The 10,580-nt window shown below is 52.9% G+C and overlaps 1 long non-coding RNA gene across 1 annotated transcript; it reads right to left on the reverse strand.

The window, feature by feature from the left end:
- Positions 1 to 4,058: 4,058 nt before the first annotated feature.
- LOC141408691 (uncharacterized) lies at positions 4,059 to 8,767 on the reverse strand. The gene is made up of 2 exons (XR_012424952.1): positions 8,612 to 8,767; positions 4,059 to 8,523 (listed from the first exon to the last, which is right to left on the reverse strand). It is a non-coding gene; the product is annotated as an uncharacterized lncRNA (long non-coding RNA).
- Between the last annotated feature and the right edge of the window lie 1,813 nt (positions 8,768 to 10,580).

Genomic DNA, 10,580 nt, shown 5'->3' on the forward strand with positions numbered 1-10,580 from the left:
TGGTGCCAGCCACAGCTCAGCTGCTATGGCCTGGGGTTCCTACAGGGCTCCACTGCACCTGCCCACACCTGATATGTAGTCCGTTTATAGAGAAACTCTCCTCTATGATGCTAATTTGAGTGTGCCTTCTGCTTCCTGTTGGGACCCTGTCTGATAAGGCTGGAGAGTTTAGAAATCCTTTGATAGGAGAATGTGCCTTCCCTCAATTTACCAGCAGCTTGAGGGCTTGAAGCCAGCAGAAGCTTTGCTACTTCTCACAAAGTGTCTGCAGAGTTAGGGATAAGGGCACATGAAAGAGGGTAAAGGGTCAGGCATCGAGGATCTGGGTGCTCATGGAGAACCATCATCAGGGGAAGAGCACAGTGGGTAGATATGTAAGTTTTGGTTCCGAGATGCCTGCATTCAAATATGGTGCATCACTTACTGTGGCACACAGACTCAAAGATGGCCTCCAGCTATCTTGGCCTCCTGGTGTTTTGTCTGTGTTCAGTCTCTCCACTTTTGAGTGTGCAAGGGATTAGAGATCACTTGTAACCAATAGAATATGGCAAAAATGATGAGATGTCCCTTTTGTGGTGATGTTCCCTAAGTCTGTAACTTCTGTGCCAGCAGGCTCCCACTTTTGAGTGTGCAAGGGATTAGAGATCACTTGTAACCAATAGAATATGGCAAAAATGATGAGATGTCCCTTTTGTGGTGATGTTCCCTAAGTCTGTAACTTCTGTGCCAGCAGGCTCCCTCTCCAGCTGGCTTTGAGCATGCAAGCTACCATGTGTAAGCAGCCATACAGAAAGGCTGAGGAAGCAAGGAACTCTGGCTGCCTCTGGCCAATATCAGCAAGCAACTGAGGTGCTGGCTCCAACGGTGCTCAAGAACAGCCACTTGCCAAGAGCCACCGGGCTTGGCACCGGATCCTTCCCCAGTCAAGCCACCAGATGAAACCCCAGCCCTGGGTGACACCTGGACTGCAGCCTCATGAGAAGTCTTGAGCCCGATCACTCAGTTCAGCTGTGCACAATTCCTGACCCACAAAATCTGGAGAACACTAGATGTACTTTGCTTTAAACTGCTGGTAATTCATGAGGCAACAATAGATACTAATAAACTTACTATCTGTGTAACCTCGAGCAAGTCACTAAATCAATTCTTGCCTCAGTTTCCTCATTCATCAAATAGGAATTAAGATAATAATCATACAAATCTACTTTACAGAGCTAAGGTGAGGATGTCATGAGTTGAGATATGCTTAAAGCAGTGCCTGCCACAGAGGTGGTTTGTCACACATAAATGTGGGCTAAGATTTTTGCAGCATCAACAGACTCTGTGGCCCCTTCAAGGATACACCACTGGGTTAGTCTGTTTTGCACTGTTATAAAGAAATACCCGAGACTGGGTAATTTATAAAGAAACGAGGTGTATTTGGCTCCTGTTTCTGCAGGTTGTACAGCATGGCACCCGACTTTGCTTGGCTCCTGGTGAGACCTTAGGAAGCTTTTGCTCGTGGCGGGAGGTGAAGGGGGAGCTGGCTCATCACACGGTAAGAGAGGGAGCAAGAGAGGGAAGCCAAGCTCTTTAAAGCAATCAGATCTTACAGTAACTAACAGAGAGCTCACTCCTTATTATGAGGACAGCACCCAGGCTTTCAATGAGGGATCTGCCCCCATGACCCAAACACCTCCCACCACACCCCACCTCCAACACTGGGGGTCACATTTCAACATGAGATTTGGAGGGACAAACCTCCAAACCATGTCAACCACCTTCCCTGCTTCAGAAGATTTGGTTGGCCCCTCTTCCCCTGTTCGTCCCCCTGGGGTGCCCCAACGGTCCCCCATCTGTGTATTCGGTAAGTCTGGCAGGCAATGCGAGGACTTCGCAGGGCAGAAGGCACATTGCTGGGAAGCGCCGTGGCCCCCTCTGTCACCCACCGTACGGGTGCTCTCTCAGCCCCTGAGAAAATCAGCTGGAAACCTCGCTTGGCTGATGTGCGGGGAGTCCAGGCGCAGAGCACAAATCTGGAAGCCTGCTGGTTGGCGTTTATCACAAGGCATCCCTGCCGGGCTGGCAGAGCATCAGCAGCTCCATGAGGCAGCTGGAGAAAACCAGCTTCCTGCTCTGCAGACCCCAAAACACAGCGTGCAGCTCCCGAAGCGTCATTCCACTGCTCTGCAGACCCCAAAACACAGCGTGCAGCTCCCAAAGCGCCATTCCACTGCTCTGCCAGACCTCAGATCCCTCTGTACTCCTGGGGTTTGGTAAACTTCAGATGTCAAAGATCCTTTCCTGTCCATCTTCTTTACTCATACCTTCTCCTACAGAAACTCCAAACTTCCCATCCATCTTTTCACCAGAGTGAGGCCAGGGCCTCTGAATGTCTTCCTCTCATTTCCTGTACCCACCCACCTTCCTTTTTCCTCACAGCCGCTCACAACCTAGACAATTTCTACTCTCTCATCTGGCAAGAAAATTCACTTCTACCTCCTGATCCCACCTTGATTTGGTGGACACGGCTGTTTTCCATTATCCCCAAAAGTCATATGTCTTTTTTTACCCATGGGTGTATGCCAGAGAGAGACCGCTGCTCAGGCCACTCAAATCCTCTTCCAATGTGAGTTGTCCCGCAGGCTGTGCAGAGGAAACAGACCGAAAGAGGAAGAGGACCTGAATGAGCTGCCAGCTAGTTGTAACCCTAGGAATAAGATCCAGGTGCCCTGACCCAAACTGGAGACTGCTGGACAACAGAACCGGCCCGTTGCCTGCGTGCAGTCAGTCACGCGGGAGTGATGGTTACTTTTCCGCACTGCCGACAGGATCAGCTCCCAGTGAGCTGGACCTGATGAAGTAAGGGGCAACCTCCTATTGACCTTCGCTACAGAGCCTTGGCTGTAGGAGATACCCAGGAGGTATGGGTATGGGTTGACTTGAATTCATCATTGATTTCAAAGCAGAGGGCCGAGGAGCTGGAAGAAGTCAGAGCTAGTTTGCAGACACAGAAAGCCTCACTTTCTGGTGGATTCTTTCTGGGAAGTGCCTTTCACAATGGCTGTTTTACCTCTTAATGCCCTGGCAGCTTCCACAGGGCCTTACTGCACATGTTCTGAGTACCAGGAAAAATGATTTCTTTCACTACCAACCATGGCTTTTAATATGTGAGCATGTGGCTCTGCTGCTGCTTTTCAATCTCCCTCCACTAGTGCTGAGCTACGGCCCTGGGGAGGAAACCAGAAAGGCAGAGTGCGTTTGCCTGATTTGTCCAAGGGTGTATTTTAGTATTGACAGCAGAATTCCCTCCCCTCCCCTTTCCTCCCTCCCTTCCTCCCTCCTTCTTTCCTTCCCTCCTTCCCTCCTTCTTCTTCTCTCCCTCTTTCTTCTTTCCCTTGGGAGACATTGCAGTCATGTGGTGGGTGGGCGGACAAGTGGGTGGATAGTCAGATGGAAGAGGGAGTTTCCTTCTTGGGATTCTCATAATTGGTGTGTGATTGACATTCCATTCATCTGGAGGACGGTGATATTAATCGGAAACAGCTTGAGCTAAAACCGCCTCTAGTGTCACAAACATGCTGAACTCAGGCAGGGTCTCCTGTCTCCCTTCTACTGATCAACTCCTTCTCTGTTTTAAACAACACTCCCTCCAAGTGTCCTTTGCCTCGGGTAACCAGCACATGCAGTTTTTCTCATTTAAACTAAAAAAAAAAAAAAAAAAAAAAAAACAACCCTAAACCGTACAGTGGAATGTGCAGTGAAATTCCAGGCGCCTCTCCGCACGGGAAACTTTTAATTGTTGTACACTGGCAGAAAAAGTTCACTCCTAAACCAGCAAAGATGATGTGCTCCCTACTTACATAAAAGAAGTTTTTCTATACCCACAACTCCGGCCCTTGCTGATTTCACCTGCTTCATATTAGAGATCACTGCAAACCAGCACAAGGCCATTCCAGTGCACTCCTGATTGTGGCTGTATTGTATTCCATGGCATGGCTCTATTTAATTTGTTCAGCCAGTTTTCTACTAATGATCTCAGTCAGTTACGGCTGCACTAACAAATACCACAGACTGGGTGGCTTGAAAAACAGAAATGTATTTCTCACTGCTCGGAGCCTGGGAAGTCGGAGATTAAGGCACCAGGAGACCTGGTGTCTGGGGACGATCCTCTCCTGTTTTGCAGACAGATGCCTTTTTGCTGGTGGAGAAAGAGAATCTCTCCTCTCTCTTCGCATAAGGGTGACAGGTAAGGCCAGCTGGACTTCTGGGTCCAGTGGGGACTTAGAGAACTTTCCTGTCTTATGAGAGGATTGTAAAATGCACCAATCAGCTCTCTGTAAAACGCACCAATCAGCAGAATTCTAAAAGTAGCCAATCACAGGGAGGATTGAAAAAAGGACACTCTGATAGGACAGAAAGGGAACATGGGCGGGGACAATAAGGGAATAAAAGCTGGCCACCCCCCAGCGAGCCTCGGCAACCTGCTGGGGTTCTCACCCAGGCTGTGAAATCTTTGTCATTTTGATCTTCCTAAAAAACGTTGCTATGGCTCATTGTTTGGGTCCGTGCTATCTTTAAGAGCTGTAACACTCACCGAGAAGTTCCAGCGGCCGGACCAGGAATCCACGGGCAGGAACCAACTCTGGACACAAGGGCATTATTAACCCTGTCACCCCGCTATTCCCCTCCCAGGGGTTCGCCTCCAAACACCATCACAGTGGTGGGTAGGGCTTCAATATATGAGTTTGGGGGACACAGATACTCTGTCTACAGCATGTCGCTGGGGTGCTTTGCAGTTTCTCACGGAGCCTGATTCACACGGGAGCTGCAGGGGTGAAGAGTTCTCCCCGGAATGTGGGGCCCGGCCGTCCCTGGCAGAAGTCTGCCCTGATGTCACCCTGGTTCCGGAGTCCACAGCCAGGGGCTGAGCCCACAGACCCCTGGAGATGTCCCGGCTGGCAGAGAGGCCGCGCCCGTGGGGAGAGAACAGGGCCCAGGGTTTGAATGCAAAGGAGCCAGATAAGGTGCTTGGGTCGCTGGGTTCCCAAGTGGGGATAACATCAGACAGGATCCTCCGGAGTGTGGGGAGAATCCGCTTCTGAAAGCCTGAAGACACAGGCTCTAGTCCTGCCTCTATGGACGAGTGAAAAATGCCGGGCTCCGGTGACACACTCCCTGCGCTCCAGCTCTGTGTCTCGGGCCACACCTGTCATGCCTTTGCTCCTCCCCAGCAGCCGCACCCCGGGGAGGGAAGCGCCTGTGCTGAGCCCTGCCATGGCCCAGCAGCGTTCACACTGAGGTGCTTCTCTGAGAAATCCTAGCTTGAGATTCTCTCCCTCTCACACCCTCTCTCCTTCCCTCCAGCCACACTCTTCCAATGGTTTCTGCCTTCAGAATCGAAGGGAGGTCAGCACCTCCTGACTGAGCACACCGCCCTGTGCAGCACCCTGCTTTTCCCTTTGCCTGCAGGCTTCCAAGCTAGGGGCGACGGCAGTTGTCTAAGATTCCAAGGTCCACGATCTCCCCTTGGGCCACAGGGCCAAGAAGTCCGCTTCCAGTGGCCTCGGAGGACGGCCCATGGGGGACCATGGGGGCTGGACGCAGCAGCGCAATCACAAGACTCCCCTTGTGACCTGAAGGGTGGCCTGCCGGAGGGATGATGGGCCGGGAGTCAGGCGTGTTCTGTGTGCCTTGGCTGCCTCCTGCCATCCCGCGACTCTGTGATGAGCCTGGGGTCCACGTGGACGCAGCTCTCAGTGGGAGGCATCATGCTGCCCAGGTTAGGGTCGCAGGAGGCTTGAAGCGGGGAGCTTAGAGAACTCTGTGGAATTAGCTGGGGAGACCCAACCAGGAGGTCGTATGGGGGGGAGGGGTAGGGAATGTCAGGTGGTCCCCACCACCCACCTCACCAGTCCCCGGGGCTATGGGTGTCCCCAGGCCTCCAGCCTGAGGTTGTCTGCAAACTGCTCCAAAGTTTGAGTCGCAGTAACAACGGTCCCCATTCACTGAGGCGTCCCCAAGGCCAGGCACTATCTAAGTCAGGCCCTTTTCTAAACCCCTCAGTGAGATGTCAATGCACATATTTTATAGACGGGCAAACAGGAGCTGGGCTGGAAACTGCTCCGGGAGCACAGAGCAGCCCGGGAGCCCGCCCCAGAGGAAGCCTGGGTAGCAGCCTGGGGTGGCAGGAGGGGGTCCTGGCCGGGTGGGGCGGTTGGCTTAGCAAAGCCCTTCAGGTCCTGTCCTCCTTGAATGGGGCTATTTGTCAGTGAACCCACAATATCGGAGCAGACTGAACTTCCTGGCAAACTTCTTGGCAGGCTTTCCCTAATGGAATCTCCAGAGAGAAGAAGTCCCCTGTCCTCCTGGCGTCACTCGTAACCTCCGGCCTGCTCCGCTCCAGGCTGTGCCCAGGGCTCCCTGCCCAGGGAGCTTGTTTGTTCTGGCAGACAGGGAGCCCATTCAGGCCCTCGGTGGCACCCGGTGAGTCTGGCCCGGAGGCCTGGCTGGGCTCCGGCTGGCTCAGGGGGACCTGGCGGGGCCTCCAGAAGCCTCCTTTGGCTCGGGTGAGGCGGGGGCGCTGACTTGACTCTGGCCCACGAGAACGACTGGCTTTACAGCTCCGTCTTGCTCCACAAACCAGAAAGCCACTTCCAGCTGGTGGCATGAAGTCTGGTGGGCGGGTGTCTGGTGCCATCCTGTCCGGGCAGGGAGGGGTCCAGCCTGTGGTCTGTCGCAGGCCGATTTTACAGGCCGCCAGTCACCCGGAGCGGGAGCCCTGGCCATGTCCACAGGGATAATATTTGTTGTACCTGCTCCCGACCTGGGACGCCCGCAGCTTCCCAGCTTAGCATTTTAATGACGCTGCCATCAGAGCGCTTTCTTTTTCTACGAGGAGGGGGTGCCTAGACGTTTATTTTTCAAAGGGTGGAAAACACTAGGTTAAGCTTAAACCACATCTGATTATGAAGAGGCTGTGAGTGATTCCACAGCCAGCCGCCACCCAGACTGCCCTGGGTGAGGGCGGCAGAGGGGGCTCTGGCCCGGAGCTCCCCCAGGTCCTCAGTTCCAGCTCTGAGGCAGCGAGAGGAGGGGGGACAGCAGGCCCACCTGCGGGAACACGGGCAGCTTCGCCGCGCGCCTGACTTCTTGCCTTGTTGGCTGCGCAGTTCACCAATAGCTGAAGGCTGGGATGTTTAAATATTAAAAATGCTTAGCTAAATAAGCTGGCCTGTTTGGTTTTGCTGATAGTCACAGTCTACCCACAGAGCCCTTTCAAACTGCATCAGTGTTTTGGAAAGTGGATAAGGGACTCATTCAGTGACGCTCAGGTTTACCCTGAGCCAGGAATGAAGCATGTATTTCATGAAATAAGGACTAGCCTGAGACCACACACAGAGGCGGCTGAACTCCAGCGGCCTCCCTCTCCTCCTTCCCCTCTCCCCCGCAGCCCCCTCCTCCCTCTCTTCCTCCCCTTCCCCCTTTCTCTCTCTCTCTCCCTCGCGCTGACAAACCGGCCATGACTGACACCAGGAAACCCGTAATCGGCGTCAGAGGGGGGTTTCCAGGGCTTAGGGGGCCCTTTGTGAGCCTGGAGCTGATGAAAAAATGGATTACGACAGTGTGTGCAGCCCATACTAAAGACAGCTCACAAAACAGCCAGGGCCACCTCAACACGGCTGCTCAGAGAAGAAAACGTTGCAGCCAAATGGAATTGTTGAAATCACCTTTGTGTGGGAGAAAAAGCAAAAAAACAAAAAACAAAAAAACAAAAAACAAAACAAAAAAAACAGCTCACACATTTTCCCCAACAATAAGGCTGGTTTTGTCACAACTTGCCCCTAGTTCAGCGGGTCCGGCAGGTACCCCCACCAACCGGCCCCGTGTCCCCAGCACAGCCTGAGGAGCCTGGTCGGCCTGGCTGCATGGAGCAGTTGCTTATGTCAAATCCGTCACTGTGGGACACGGGGGAAACCGGAGGTGATTAGGAGGGTTCTTCGAGGACACACTGGGGCCGTGTCACTTGCCCTCTCCTCGCCATCGCCCTCCCTGACCACAGACTTCAAGCCCAGCGAACTGCCTCTGACCGTTTGAAGTTTGGGACATGTGAGGCTTTCTTCTTTTCCTTCTGAACTTTTATTTCAAAGTAGGCTCCCGTCTCTTCAGGGAGAATGAGGCACTTAAATTCAAGAACTATTTATGGTGCTTCCTAGGTACAATGAACCAGGGTAAATTTGGGGCGGGGGGAGGGTGAGGACGGGGACTGGGCAGGGTGATGGGGGCACAGCCTAGCCCCTGCAGCCCCCAGGGCCTATTGAAATGCTGTAGGGCGCTCCTTATTAAATGGACATTACCCCAAATCTGCAGCCCACGCCGCCATCGGCATTGCATCTGGCTGGCAAAGCTGGCAACGCGGTGTCCTGGCTCCTGTTTTCCTTGCCATCCTGTGGGGTTGGGATTGGAGTCCCTTCCGAAGGCCCCAGGGTGCTTCAAGGAGAGTGACCGGAGCGGCTTGGTGTCTTCTTTCTTCTTACACGCGTGCTGTTTGAAATAAGATGTTTTTGCCAAGGACAAGTAAAAAGTGGGGCGCACTCCGGGGCTCTGGTTTGGTTTGAAATGAAGAACGCACCCAGCTCCAGGGTGTCTCAACCGGGCACACAGATCTCTGACCTCAAGCAGGGCCGCCGATCAGGAGGAAGAGTTCTTTCCCGGGGGTTTCCCGAAGCCCCCTCAGAGTCTGTGACCGCCCCGGCTTCTCCAGCCCACAGCAGGAACCACAAAGAAGGAACAAGGGACGACGCAAACGGTTTCCCTCCACCCATCCCCTTTTTGGGCTGAGAGGCCGCCTGCTGCCTCTGCCGCTGGCACCACCACCCACCCTCAGCTCAGTCCTCTTCCAACCCCAGAGCTGCTCCTTAATCCTCCTTGAGGTAAAAACAAACCGTTTTTCTTTTGCTCTCACCCCAGAGAAACTGACACAGATGACTTCTGTGACCAGCAAGCAGCTCATTCTGCAGCACGGTGGGGCGTCCTTTAACTCAATTCAATTCCAACACTATCTACCTAGAGACAGCGGCGGATCCCACAGGTCGAGGACTCGCTCCCACAAAGCTGCCCTCATTTCTGAGGCGGATCGTAAGCCCCCGCTTGTCTACTCTGTCTTTCTGACCAGCCACCTATAAATCGAGGTTCCCACCACGTCCTCCATGGGTTTGATTATTTTGCTAGAGAAGATGACAGAACTCAGGAAGACACCTAAATTTACCATTCCTGATAAACATATTACTAGGATACAAATGGAGAGACGCATAGGACAAGGTATGGGGAAGAGGTGTGGAGCTGCCATGCCCTCCCCTGGTGCAGCCATCCTCCAGGAACCCCTGCGTGTTCAGCTGTCCAGAGGCTCTCCAAACGCTGTCCTTTTGGATTTTTATGGAAGCTTCATTCTGTAGACAGGATTGATTAAACCATTGGCCATTGGTGGTCAGCTTAACCTTCAGCCCCTCTACCCTCCCTCGAATCCTGCTTTGGTCTTTCACCAGCTCCATCCTGAAGCTACCTAGGGGCTGCCACCCATCAGGCCGTTCATTAGCACAGAAAAGACAGCACTTCGGAGAGTCTAAGGATGTTGGGAGTTGTATGCCAGGGAACCTGGCTGAAGATCATGTATATATTTTATCATAGCAAAGTCCACCTCAAGTCTTCGAACACAGATTCCCTTCAGTTGAAAGGACAAACAACTCAGACGCTAGCATATCAGTGGGACCCAATCCAGTCCATCAGATTGTATGAGTGTCTGCCAGGGCAAGGCCACTCACGTCTGCTGGTTTCCAGTCCGTCTCGTCAGGTTCCGAAAGCGAGTGGTCTCGGCACACACATGGCTTCGCCCTTTCAGGCATCTGGGATCACTGAGCTAAGAGACAGTACACAGTATCTTGCTCTGAGCCTCTTTCAAGGTGTTCGTGTAATATTGGATTTCCCTCGATCTATAAGTCATTGATTCATTTCTTTACTCCCAGCTACTATTCCTTCTCTCTCCATTTATACCCAAACTTTCCCACCTTTGCAATGGACATTAGGATCAGCCATTGTGCTAGTGTAGATTGCAGATAGCAATACCAGTACCTCCTCCTCAGTCCTCTTTCACCCAGATAGAATAAGGTGACATAAGTACTACAGAACTACCCATGTGTAGCCCCTAGCCACCCCATCAGTCTCACTTGCCAGCTGTGTTCAGGGCCTTCCCGCCAGGGAGCCTATCCCGGAGCCATCGGCAGTCTCTGTCTGTCTTGCGGGCAGACAGAACACTCCTTACTGGCATTTTGTGCCTGAGAGGGTGCAAGAGGAACGTGTCTAAACTCAGCCCATCTCTGCACTGCTGTAGTTCCCACAGCCACTCATTTCACGGACCCAGGTGGCCACCCTAAGTAAGAATGGCAAACGGATATCTGCCAATTCCAGGCACCTTTCCAACCTGGAAGGGAAATTTTCTGATGGGCATTCGATGTGTTACTTTCATGCACCCTTCAGATTTCCACAGGGCCGGGCCTCATACGGGCATCCCTTTAACAGGCCAGGTTCCCATGGCCCCTCTGCCT

Source organism: Macaca fascicularis, chromosome 15 (genome assembly GCF_037993035.2).
Source record: "Macaca fascicularis isolate 582-1 chromosome 15, T2T-MFA8v1.1".
Classification (NCBI taxonomy): domain Eukaryota; kingdom Metazoa; phylum Chordata; class Mammalia; order Primates; family Cercopithecidae; genus Macaca; species Macaca fascicularis.